Source organism: Lissotriton helveticus, assembly GCF_964261635.1.
Source record: "Lissotriton helveticus chromosome 1_1 unlocalized genomic scaffold, aLisHel1.1 SUPER_1_unloc_66, whole genome shotgun sequence".
NCBI lineage: Eukaryota > Metazoa > Chordata > Amphibia > Caudata > Salamandridae > Lissotriton > Lissotriton helveticus.
The window spans coordinates 920,679-934,394 of NW_027611710.1; positions in this window are offsets into that span (position 1 = coordinate 920,679).

Consider the following 13,716-nt stretch of genomic DNA (forward strand, 5'->3'; position numbering starts at 1 on the left):
TCCACCAGTCCCACTTGCCCACCTTAAACCTCACAGTCGGAACTCCTTCACCATCATCTTCCCCCCCTCCTCTCTACAAAGCTGCGTCGCACTTTCAAGCAAAAACTCATCCGCAAACATAAAAAAACCCTAATCATTGACATCTACCACTCGGCCTCCAATGGACCGATGACGATGGATCTAATATTCCACACTGAAAGACCTGAATATTGGGTCTCCACGATCAGAACGTGGATGGTCATCGCAAAAACTACCTCCACTCCTCACAGCTGCAAATTAACCGCGATTCTCCCATTCAGATCAGTTGGTAGAGGCTATACAACCGTGACTATCTTCACTAATGGCACAGTCCTCATCCAAGCCAACAATGAGAACCTGGAAGCTTTCGACTCCCTATTTCCCTCACTTAGGTCAGCCCTCCCTACCCCTCCTCACCTCGCCTCTACGCCCTCTCTGACCACTCCCCTAGCCAACAGAGAAGACCTCGACACGCCCCTTCTCAATCCATACACAGCCCGACAGGCTCCCCCTCCCCCCGCCATATCTCATCCCCCTCGCACAGCCATCCACCACCAACAGGAAACTCAATTCTCACCCCCTATCCCTCCCTCCATCCACCCCACCTCCCCCAGGCACAGCCACCGACCCCCTCCTACGACCATCACCTCCCTGCCAACAGGCAGCCCCCAGCCAACGAGCCTCCCCTCGAGTCTCCCCCAACTTTCAAACCTCCCCTGTCTAATTCTCCTCCTGTCCCTCTCCCTATCTCTCCCATGTCTAAACATCCTCCTAGCCCTCTCCCCACCCCTCACCCGCCCTCTACCCCGATCCCTATCTCCCAACCCATCTTCTCGAACCATAACACGCTCGGCCCCACTCCAGATCCCAACAACCCCTCCCTTGATTCCATAACAAAGCGGCTCACAGCCAGCCAGAAGCCCTCAGTGCCCAGCCTATCGATCCCTATCCCAAGGTCCTGGGTTCCGGTCCTAAAAAATCCGAATCAACCAGAGCCCCATGCACCAGGCCCTTGACCTCAATCTCATCTTCCACCCTAGCGGGCTCAAAACACCTGACCTCCAGGCCGCTTAGATCAGAAGCTCCTATGTCAGACAGGGAAGCAGCCTTACTAGCCGCTACCTACGACTCTCCCATTTCAGATTCACCTAAATCCAAAATCCAAGTAATCACGGGTCACCGGAAAGATCTACCCACTTTCAAACGACAGAGACTACCAGTCCTCACGGCTATACCCAGAGAGGCTAAAGACAAAACCACCAGCAATCAGGAGAAAATCACTAACTGCCTCCTAATCAATTGCAGATCGACCTCACTAATCGCAACGGACTTAGCCGAAGCTATCCTCACCCATGACATTGACGTTGCGTTCCTCACTGAGACTTGGCTAAATAAGACATCTCCTCCATGCCTAGACATGTTGGTTCCACCTGGTTTCTCCCTCATCTCCAAAGACAGGATAGAACAACGAGGAGGTGGGGTCGCTATCATCCACAAGGACAGCTGGAGCATCACAGAAACCTCCTCCTTCGAGTACGACTCATTTGAATGTCTATCTGCTGTCATCAAGACCAAAGACAATGACTCTCTACTGTGCCACCTACTCTATCACCCCCCGGGCAGAAACAATGAGTTTGGAGAACAACTATCCAACCTGATTGCACAAGACGCACTCGGCTATTCCAAAAACGTAATTCTTGGTGACCTGAATCTCCGATGGAACGAAACTCACAACCCTCTAATCAGATCGCTATCCAGCCTCCTCTCTGATAACAACCTTACTCAACACTGTACTGAGGAGACACATTACAAAGGAGCCACACTGGACGCCATCATTGCACAAAAGAATTCAATCACGGTCAACCACATACTTCCCGTTGACTGGTCAGATCATCATATGATCCTATTTCATATCAATCACCCCACCATCCCACTTAAACCTCCTCAAGACCCCCCAAATGGTCGAGAAACCTCTCCCAAGTACCCCAAGATCTCCTAGAAGGTCAGCTAAGTTCACTTCTTCCAGACAACTCTCTGCACCTCTCGACCAATGATCTCATCGACCACTATAACTCCGAGCTAGTCTCCATTCTCGACAATCAAGCTCCTCTAAAGCTCAAAAGAAGCTGTGCCACCCCATCTAGAACCTGGTTCAGCGCGGACTTCAACGCAGAAAGAAGAATCCTGAGAGCCAAAGAAAGAAAGTGGAGAAACAACCCAACCGCCATCCTTCGCTTACAACTAAAAACAGCCCGCAGGAAGTATAACAACCATATCAAAAACAAGAAATCCAGCTTCTTCCGAGAGGCACTAGCCAAATCCAAAAACAGACCGAGGGAGCTCTACAACATAATCAGACATCAAACATCCAAGCCTCTGCCCCCACCCCTGCAGGCGTCCAAAGAACTATGGGATAACTTTGCCAACTTCTTCAATGATAAGGTCTTAAAAATCGAATTATCTCTAGACATCAACAACTTACACCTACAGAAGAGCAACTCGGCTATCCCACAAGCCCTCCCATCCGGCTCCTCTCCCCTCCTTTGGCGAAGCTTTCGCCCCGTGCAGGAAACGGAGATAATCTTGTTGATCCCGACCTCCAAACCATCAGCACACATCTCAGACCCCATTCCTCCCTCACTACTCAAAAAAATGAAGCTCACCTTAGCACCTGTCTGGGGCAAAATTATAAACAGCTCCTTACAAAGCGGAGTGGTCCCCGATTGTCTAAAAATGGGACAAGTCACCCCTCTGCTGAAAAAAACAGATCTTGACTCAACTGACTTGAACAATTTTAGACCGAAAAATGGGACAAGTCACCCCTCTGCTGAAAAAAACAGATCTTGACTCAACTGACTTGAACAATTTTAGACCGATATCTAACCTTCCTCTGTTCGCTAAAACACTGGAACGCTGCGTACTCCTGCAATTGACGCATCATCTGGACAACATCAATATCCTGGACCCCCTCCAATCCGGCTTCAGACAAGGCCGGAGCACAGAAACCGCGATGCTGAACATCATAGACGACATTCATGGTTGTCTTGACGCAGACAAGTGCTGCCTCCTCATACTCCTTGATCTATCCGCAGCTTTCGACACGGTGGACCATAAGCTCCTCATCAAGACTCTGCAAGTAAGAGCTGGCCTCTGCGAGGTAGTTCTCAAGTGGTTTTCCTCCTTTCTTCATAACCGCTCGCAAATAATAAAAATGAAGAACTTCACCTCCGAAACCCAGCAAGTCAACAAGGGTGTCCCCCAAGGATCAGTACTTTCTCCTCAGCTCTTCAACATCTATATGGAACCGCTCACCGAACTACCCAGGAACGCCAACATCCACTTCCACCTCTACGCGGATGACACGCAGATCTACCTGGAAACCTCTTCTCTTAATGACATCCACAGACTAAATGATGTCCTAAACGATGTTCAAGATTGGCTGACAAAGAATCACCTGAAACTCAATCCCGACAAGACTGAAACTCTTCTCATCTCAAACAAAGAAGACAACCCTCAAATCATCGAGTGGCTGAAGTCAATCGATGCTCCTAAAGGTAATCTCACGCTAGCTGACTCCGTAAAATCTCTGGGTTTCACCCTAGACCCCAAACTAACCTTGACAAACCACTCTAAGAACTCGGCAAAAAGTGCATTCTTTTACCTCAGACTTCTGAACAAAATCAAACCCTTCATTCCCAACAAGGACCTCAAATTAGCCACGCAATCTCTAGTTCTATCAAGACTGGACTATGGGAACTCAATCCTAACAGGCATCCCCAAATCGCACAGGCCCCACTAAAAACAACTCTGCATGCGGCAGCGAGAATGATCACAGGATGCAAAAAATCTGACCACATTTCCCCAGCACTCAAAGAACTCGAATGACTCCCTGTGGAAATGCGTAGTACCTTCAGAACGGCCTGCCTAACCCACAAGGCCCTCCATACCGGAGAACCAGAATACCTGGCAAACAAGCTCAAAAAAGCAGGCCAAGCTAGAAATTTGAGAAGCTCTAACTCCCTGCTGCTCATCCTACCAAAAACCAGAAAGAAGAGAACTGCGGACTGCTCCTTCACAGGAAATGCCCCCAAAATATGGAACTCCATCCCCCCGCACATCAGAACCATACCGTCCTATGCTGAATTCAAGAGCCAACTCAAATCCTTGTTCCTTATCCGTTCCCTAGGTCGTGGGTAACTAGGATCAGCAAGCATCCCCAGAACTATGTGGTATCTCTGTATCCTATTACCAAGAAGTCCTGCTGTCCGAACTTTTCCTCCTTCCAAATTGTCTTCGTTGATCGACTTTACTTGTTACGTGTCTTGTTGTTCACCTTTTTCATTCCCTTTACTGTAAAGCGCTCTGCTACCTTCGGGTCTTGTTAGCGCTATAGAAAACTTCTAAATAAAATAAATAATAAAATGTACTGCTTGTGGAGAGACTAGCTTCCTGTGGCATTCAAGGGACGGCCTTGAAGTGGTTGCAGAACTTTGTCAGACAGAACGCAAACTATCATGCTAGGGCCATATCAGTTAGAAAAAATTGTAGAACAGCTAGGTTTTGAGATAATTTCATATGCTGATGATACTCAGCTTATATTTACTATTGGCCCAAAGATCGAAGCAGAGACATTGCGCTTCTCCAGCAGAATGCTTGTAATCTCTAGCTGGATGACACAGAACTGCCTCCATTTGAATCCTGGAAAAACCGAGGTCATGCCAACGGGGAAAGCCTCTGCTCGCTGGTCTGATGAATGGTGGCCCTCACAATTGGGACCAGCTCCTGTTCCTAAAAAATGTGTTAAAAATCTAGGCCTAAAATTAGATCAGTCATAATCCATGAATGACCACATTGCTGTCACTAGTAGCTCCTGCTACTATAGTATGCGTTTACTCCGCAAAATTCTTCCCTACTTGCCCACTTATCACTGCAGAACCTTAGTTCAAGCCTTGGTCAACGGCAATTAGACTATGGTAATGCTTTGTTGGCGGAGGTGGGAGAGACCCTGCTTACTAAATTACAAGTGATTCAGAACACAGCGGCCAGAATGTTACTGAACCGCCCTGCTGGCTCCCTTCTGCTCCCTTGCTGAGAGAGCAGCATTGGTTACCTGTAAGGAAGAGATCCTTTTTCAAAATCTGTTGTCTCACTTACAATGCGCTGAATGGCAGAGGCCCTTACTATCTACAGAAGAAACTCACCTGACATATACCGAACAGAAATCTCAGATCCAGTACTCTAGGCCTTCTACAGGTTCCTCGTATACGTTTCAGTCAGACTGGTGGAAAAGCTTTTTCGTATCTGGCCCCAAGATACTGGAATAAACTACTGCTGTCCCGAAACAAAATTTCCTTATACAGCACCTTTAGGAAACAACTAAAAGCATTCCTGTTCTAACTCTGTTCTGACTTTCAGTCCTCGGGCCAAATTTCTAGGTGAGCGCTGAGGTGCCCCCGGGTGAGTCATGCGCTATAGAAATTAACTTAACATAACAACATACATAACATGCCTGAATGTAGCTAAACCAGAACCCCTAAACGTGCGCTGCCAGCTTTGCTCAGTTTGACTTCTAATTATTAGAGCAGCGCTCCAGCACTTGACAGCTCAGAAAGCTATAAAAATGTGTGTCTTTGCATTTCAATACGGTGATGCGGACCACCACATTGAAATGTGTTACTCTAACCCCTGATGAGTGGTACTTGGCAGGCCTGCTCCCCTCAACGCAGGCACCCTTGCAGTATGGTGCAAGGCTGCCTGCATTGGCGCTAGGCAAGTAAATTCAGCACCAGCACAGGGAGAAATGCAGGGCTGCACCGTATTCTTGTAAATACGGTGTAGTCTTGCATTTCAGAAGTGGAGAGCGTGTAAATATGCCCCTTAATGACAACAGCCTGACCTATTTTATCAAGAGACAGAAAATCCTCTCATTTCAGAAGATGCACCGCCTTGATGTAGCATTGCTCCAGGACACACACCTGTCACCTAGTGAATATGATACATTCAGAAGGGATGGGGGGGCATGGCTAGCAAGCCAAGATGGTGGACGGACTGTGTGCAGTACTCATATTGAAATATGAGAAAAGTTTTGCCAACAAAATATGGGACAGAGGGTCTGCTCTGTGCTGCGTAGTTACGTGTGAAGTTCTAGTTAATCCCCATAGTTTTGAAGAATGGGCCAGGTTTGAGTGAGACTTCAGACCGACCTCCAAATGTGTTAGTGTCACTCGTGATGAGTGATGCTTGAAGGCTCTGATATATGCACGTCCAAATTAATGTCGCTGTCGAGGCACTCAAGACTGCTTGCATCACAATGCTACAAAGAGTTGACACACTCACTAATCAGCGGTGTATTGATGACGAGCGTACTATGATATAGGGGCCTATGTGAAGGAGTACAATATTTTTGAGTAGTGAAATGCCCCTCCTCTGTTCCTCAGACCAGTAACACCCACTCATTTTTATGATACAATGCAAACTGTGTGAGAAACTTCTGGTTCATACTTGGTTGCCCTATCTTAGGAATTAATTGTTTCAAAGATAAATTGCTTTATTAAAGCCTGAAAGAGGCCGCTATCTTAATATTTTAGGAGACAGTTGTGCTCTTAAAGCAGAAACTCAAAACCTAATTAGAACCTACAATTCAGTCTTGTTTGAGGATATAAAACCGAATTAAATATAAGGAATAAGCCACAGACAAAGGAAAATTTGAAATAAGCTGTTCCTTCAATTGTCGCTTTGACACATGACCTATGCCTCACGGTCACTGATCAGGTGTTTAAAACTCCATGGTATTTACCTCTGTTTACTTTGCTATCTAGGACGTTGTGGATTTGAAAAACTGCAAATAAATTATTTAAAAGAATAAATAAGCTGCCCAGTTTAATTGGAAAACTGACTGATATTCTGATATGTTCTTTGAAATACAGACTGCCACTTCCAGTTGAAATGAAATGAAAATTATATTTATTTAGCGCATAGTCTACCCTGAGGCCTCGCAGCGCTTTAACTGGAATCAGAAGGCGGCAGGATAGGGTGCTAACAGGCTCTTCCAAACAAGTGAGTTTTTTAAAACTTTCTGAATGCCAGCAGATTGTTATTCTCTCTAAGGTCAAGCGGGAGGGAATTCCATATTCTCGCAGCATTGTGTGAGAATGAGCGACCGCCCCAGCGAGCCTTGTTTATCTTAGTCGTGGTGGCCAGTTGTATTGAACTGGAGCGGAGAGCTCTGAGGGGAAGGTAGGGAGTGGCTAGAGGGTACATTATGGCTGTACCTGTTCTATGAATAGCTTTCTGGACAAGGCACATAGCTTTAAATTGTACCCTGGCTGCCACAGGAAGCCAGTGTAGCTTCCTCAAAGCAGGTTTGGCCGACTGCCAGCGTGGAATTTGGAAAAGCAGTCGGGCCGCACAGTTTTGGGTGACCTGGAGCTTGTCACCTTTCTGTAAATGCTCTTAAGTCATTTATGTCAGTGTTTGGAAGATGCAATCTGAAGAGAAGCTATAAACACTTTTTTACAGCAGCAAAGTGTGAGGCCCTGCACTTGAACTGTCTGACCCTTAAAAACATTCACATCTGTGACCTCTGAAATCCCAGGTCTTTACAGGCACCAATGCTTGTTTGTGTGAGCCTGGAGGCAGTGGTTCCGTCAGCGGCCACCAGAGGGCGCTCCTCGCCTGCTGATGAAACCCACTGATCTGCATGTTGTATGAAAGAGAGAAGGGTTTCCTCTTCCGGGTCAGCGGCGGCAGAGACAGCACCAGCAGCGTTGGTGACATCACTTCCTGTCTCTCCTCATGTTCAGCCTGCTGCAGAGGAGGAAGGAGCCCTGTCTGGTGGGCAGATACCTTCATCTTCAGACCCTCACAGACCCCCCTCATACCCCAGATCTGCCCCCTGCCCCCCTCACCACAGATCTGCCCCTCCCCCCCCCCCCCCAGGGGGAGGAAAGAGCCTGGACAGGTTTCTGCTCAGGTAGGAGAGCTGCTAACTCACTTGACTGCAGTTTATGAATCCATGGATCAGATTCCCCCTCCCCCCCCCGCATTCACGATGACGTCAGGAGAGCTCAGCTCTTCCTCCTGCTGAGCCTGAGTGGGGAGGGGAGGAGGTGAGGCCTGTCCATGGGTGCAGAGGAGGTGAGGCCTGTCCATGGTTGCAGAAGAGGTGAGGCCTGTCCATGGGTGCAGAGGAGGTGAGGCCTGTCCAGGGGGGCAAAGGAGGTGAGGCCTGTCCAGGGGTCAGAGGAGGAGAGGCCTGTCCAGGGGTGCAGAGGAGGGGAGGCCTGTCCAGGGGTGCAGAGGAGATGAGGCCTGTCCAGGGGGCAGAGGAGGAGAGGCCTGTCCAGGGGTGCAGAGGAGGTGAGGCATGTGTCCAGGGGTATAGAGGAGGTGAGACCTGTCCAGGGGTGCAGAGGAGGTGAGGCCTGTCCAGGTGTGCAGAGGAGATGGGGCCTGTCCAGGAGGACATAGAGGAGGAGAGGCCTGTCCAGGGGTGCAGAGGAGGTGAGGCCTGTGTCCAGGGGTATAGAGGAGGTGAGACCTGTCCAGGGGTGCAGAGAAGGTGAGGCCTGTCCAGGGGTGCAGAGGAGGAGAGGCCTGTCGAGGAGGACATAGAGGAGGAGAGGCCTGTCCAGGGGTGCAGAGGAGGTGAGGCCTGTGTCCAGGGGTATAGAGGAGGTGAGACCTGTCCAGGGGTGCAGAGGAGGTGAGGCCTGTCCAGGGGGCAGAGGAGGAGAGGCCTGTCCAGGGGTGCAGAGGAGGTGAGGCCTGTGTCCAGGGGTATAGAGGAGGTGAGACCTGTCCAGGGGTGCAGAGGAGGTGAGGCCTGTCCAAGGGGCAGAGGAGGAGAGGCCTGTCCAGGGGTGCAGAGGAGGTGAGGCCTGTGCCCAGGGGTATAGAGGAGGTGAGACCTGTCCAGGGGTGCAGAGGAGGTGAGGCCTGTCCAGGGGTGCAGAGGAGGTGATGCTTTTCTGGTGGGGGGTTGCAGAAGAGGCCTGTTCTGTGGTGTGGTGCCGTGCAGAGGAGGTGAGGCCTGTCAGGGAAGGGGGTGTTGCAGGCGAGGCCTGTCCAAGGTAGTGAAGAGGAGGACACCCCGCGCCGCACATCCACCAGCTGTGTGTGTGTGCCCCCGCTGCTGCTCGCAGACTCGCTGCTCCGTGTGCCTGCCACCCTAGCTGCCCGCCTCGCTGCACGCTGCCCCCGCAGCTCCGCCGTTTTTTTTAACTGAAATTGTTTTTGCCTGAGAGATTGTATTGCCTTCTGTTTGTTTAATTCGTACTCTCTCCTTCTGTTTTTGGTGCTCGTTCCCCCCCCCCCTGTGCCTTTCCCGCCCCGCTCCCCGCTTCCTGCCGCCGGCCATGAGGCCACGCCCCCTTTGTGTTTTGTGCCCTCCCCACTCCCGCCTCCCAGCTGCTCCTCCCTCCCCACTTGCCCTTAAATGGCGACCGCGCGGCGCAGGTGAGTGTGACCTGTCCTCAGGACAACCCCGCGCCGCACGGCCACCAGCTGTGTGTGTGTGCCCCCGCTGCTGCTCGCAGACTCGCTGCTCCGTGTGCCTGCCGCCCTAGCTGCCCGCCTCGCTGCACGCTGCCCCCGCAGCTCTGCCGTTTTTTTTTACTGAAATTGTTTTTGCGTGAGAGATTGTATTGCCTTCTTTTTGTTTAATTCGTACTCTTTCCTTCTGTTTTTGGTGCTCGTTTCCCCCCCCCCTGTGCCTTTCCCGCCTGCTCCCCGCTTCCCGCCGCCGGCCATGAGGCCACGCCCCCTTTGTGTTCTGTGCCCTCCCCGCTCCCACCTCCCAGCTGCTCCTCCCTCCCCACTTAACCTTAAATGGCGACCACACGTACGCGCAGCGGGCGCACCGATTGTGCGCCGATGGCGCGCCAAAGGTATGCCCGTCTGCGCCCGTCCGCGCCTGGCCCGCGCCCAGTGCCTGGACCCCTGGCCCCCGCAGACTCCAGCCCTCCCGCCGGACCTACGACGCCACCAAACTCAACGCACTCAACACCGGCCGGATCCCTGGATGCTACCGAGCCACCCCGAGACGCACACACGGACCCTTCAGCTGCCACTCCTGCAAGTTCTCCTGCATCCGGACCTGCACGGCACCCGCACCCGCCAAGCCAAAAACCAGCTGCAACCACCTGAAGTGCATCCTGCTCAACACCTGCTCCGTCCACAGACACGCCGCGGAGCTCTGGAACCTGCTCGACACAACATCACCAGACGTCGCCTTCCTCACGGAAACCTGGATGAACGCCTCCTCAACACCCGACATCGCCATCGCCATCCCGGACGGATACAAGATCACCCGGAGGGACCGCGTCAATCAGACCGGAGGAGGCATCGCCATCATCCACAGGAACACCATCCGCATCACGACCAACAACGACGACACCCTCAGAGCCGCTGAACACCTGCACTTCCAGATCCACACCGACCCCAAGACCACCCTCAGAGGCACCCTCATCTACAGACCCCCGGGACCACGCACACAATTCAGCGAAGACATCGCCGACTTCATCAGCCCGCACGCCCTCCCCTCCGCTGACTACATCCTCCTCGGGGACCTCAACTTCCACCTGGAGAACAACAACGACCGCAACACCACCACCCTACTGGACAACCTTGCCAACATCGGTCTCAAGCAGCTGGTGACCACCCCCACCCACTACGCCGGACACACGCTCGACCCCGTCTTCTCCTCCAGCAAGGACATCGCCTTCAGCCACACCACCGGACTCCACTGGACGGACCACAGCTGCGTCCACTTGAGCTTCAAAAAGAACACGATCCACCACCACCAGCAACAGGTTGCACGCAGAAGCTGGAACAAGAGCACAGACGACCAGCTCGTCGCATCCCTGAGCCAGGACCCCCCCGCCAGCTCAGCGAACCCCAGCCAGGCCGCCAACAACCTCACGAGGTGGATCAGCAACTGCGCAGACGACCTCGCCCCACTGAGGACCCCGCCCAGCAGACCCGGCAGTAAGAAAGCACCGTGGTTCACCGACGAACTCCAAGAAGAACTGCCGAGCCCGAGAGAGAGCCTGGCGCAGAGACCCAACACCAGACAACATGACCACCCTCAAGCTCGCCACCCGAAAACACCACCAACTGATCCACACCACCAAGAAAACCGCATTCAAGGAGCGACTAGATAACAACGCACACAACAGCAAGGAACTCTTCAACATCGTCAAAGAGCACTCCAACCCCAGCGCTGGAAACAACGACATCACCCCATTGCAAGACCTCTGCAACTACCTCGCCTCCTACTTCCACAACAAGATCGCAGATATACACAACAGCTTCAGCACACAGCCAACGCTCCCCACGACCGCACCTGCGCCCCCCACCACCACCCTCCGCGCCTGGACCCCGATACACACCGAAGAAATCCTACGCACGATGAACTCCATCCACTCCGGATCTCCAACCGACCCCTGCCCTCACCACGTCTTCAACAAGGCCGACTCCATCATAGCGCCCCACCTACGGGACATCATCAACACCTCCTTCGCCACTGCAACCTTCCTGGAGAGCTGGAAGCACGCCGAACTCAGCGCTCTACTGAAGAAACCATCAGCGGACCCCACCGAACTCAAAAACTACCGCCCCATCTCGCTCCTCCCGTTTCCGGCCTAAGTCATCGAGAAGACCGTCAACAAGCAGCTGGCCGCCTTCCTCGAGACGAATGGATCCCTCGATCTCTCGCAGTCTGGCTTCCGGGCCAACCACAGCACCGAGATCGCCCTCATTGCCGCCACTGATGACATCCAAGCCCTGCTCGACAACGGGGAAACAGCGGCCCTCATCCTCCTGGACCTCTCCGCAGCATTCGACACTGTCTGCCACCGCACCCTAGTACAGCGCCTCAGCAATGTCGGAATCCAAGAGAAGGCACTAGAATGGATCACCTCCTTCCTCGCCGGAAGGACACAGAGAGTCCGCCTCCCCCCGTTCAAATCAGAGGCCACCGAAGTCATCTGCGGCATCACCCAAGGTTCATCGCTCAGCCTCACCATCTTCAATGTCTACATGAGCCCCCTTGCGGCCATCGCACGCCAACACAACCTCAACATCATCTCTTACGCCGACGACACCCAGCTGATCCTCTCCCCCACCAACGATCCCGCCACCGCCAGAGCCAACCTACACGAAGGGATGAAAGACGTAGCCGAGTGGATGATGAACAGCCGCCTGAAACTGAACTCAGACAAGACGGAAGTCCTCATCCTGGGATCGTCGCCCTCCGCCTGGGACGACTCCTGGTGGCCCCCTGCCCTGGGCAGCGCACCCAAACCAACGGACCACGCACGAAACCTGGGCTTCATCCTGGACTCCTCCCTCTCCATGACCAGACAAGTCAACGCCGTCTCCTCGTCATGCTTCAACATCCTGCGCATGCTACGCAAGATCTTCCGGTGGATCCCCACCGAGACTAGGAAGACGGTCACCCAGGCCCTCGTCACCAGCCGACTGGACTACGGCAACTCCCTCTACGCCAGAACCACTGCCAAACTCCAGAAGAGACTCCAGAGGATCCAGAACGCCTCAGCAAGACTCATCCTGGACATCCCCCGACACAGCCACATCTCCGGACACCTGAGAGACCTGCACTGGCTCCCGATCAACAAGAGAATCACGTTCCGACTCCTCACCCACGCACACAAAGCCCTGCACAACCAAGGCCCAAGATACCTCAACAACCGCCTCAACTTCTACACTCCCACCCGCCAGCTTTGATCATCCAGCCACGCCCTCGCCGCCGTCCCCCGCATCCGAAGAGCCACAACAGGAGGAAGGTCCTTCTCCTACCTGGCCGCCAAGACTTGGAACTCCCTCCCGACCCACCTCCGCCTGACCCAAGACTACCTCGCCTTCAGGGAGCAGCTCAAGACCTGGCTGTTCGAGCAGTAGCGGACCCCCCCCCCCAAGCGCCTTGAGACCCTCTGGGTGAGTAGCGAGCTATACAAATGCCGTGATTGATTTATTGATTGATTGAGGCCTGTTTAATGGAGTGCAGAGGAGGTTAGGAATGTCCAAGGGGTGCAAAGGAGGTGGGGCCTGTCCAGGGGTGCAGTGGAGGGAAGGTCTGTCCAGGGGTGCAGTGGAGGTGAGGCCTGTCCAGGGGTACAGAGGAGGTGAGGCCTGTCCAGGGGTGCAGTGGAGGGGAGGTCTGTCTAGGGGTTCAGAGGAGGTGAGGCCTGTCCAGGGGAGCAGAGGAGGTGAGACCAGTCTAGAGGGTACAGAGGAGGTGAGGCCTGTCCAGGGGTGCAGAGGAGGTGAGGCCTGTCCAGGGGGTGCAGTGGAGGGGAGGTCTGTCTAGGGGTGCAGAGGAGGCGAGGCCTGTCCAGGGGTGCAGAGGAGGTGAGGCCTGTCCAGGGGGGTGCAGTGGAGGGGAGGTCTGTCTAGGGGTGCAGAGGAGGCGAGGCCTGTCCAGAGGGGCATAGGAGGTGAGGCCTGTCCAGGGGTGCAGAGGAGGCGAGGCCTGTCCAGGGGTACAGAGGAGGAGAGGCCTGTCCAGGGGTGCAGAGGAGGTGAGGCCTGTCCAGGGGGGTGCAGTGGAGGGGAGGTCTGCCTAGGGGTGCAGAGGAGGCGAGGCCTGTCCAGGGGTGCAGAGGAGGGGAGGCCTGTCCTGGGGGGTGCAGTGGAGGTGAGGCCTGTCTAGGGGTGCAGAGGAGGCGAGGCCTGTCC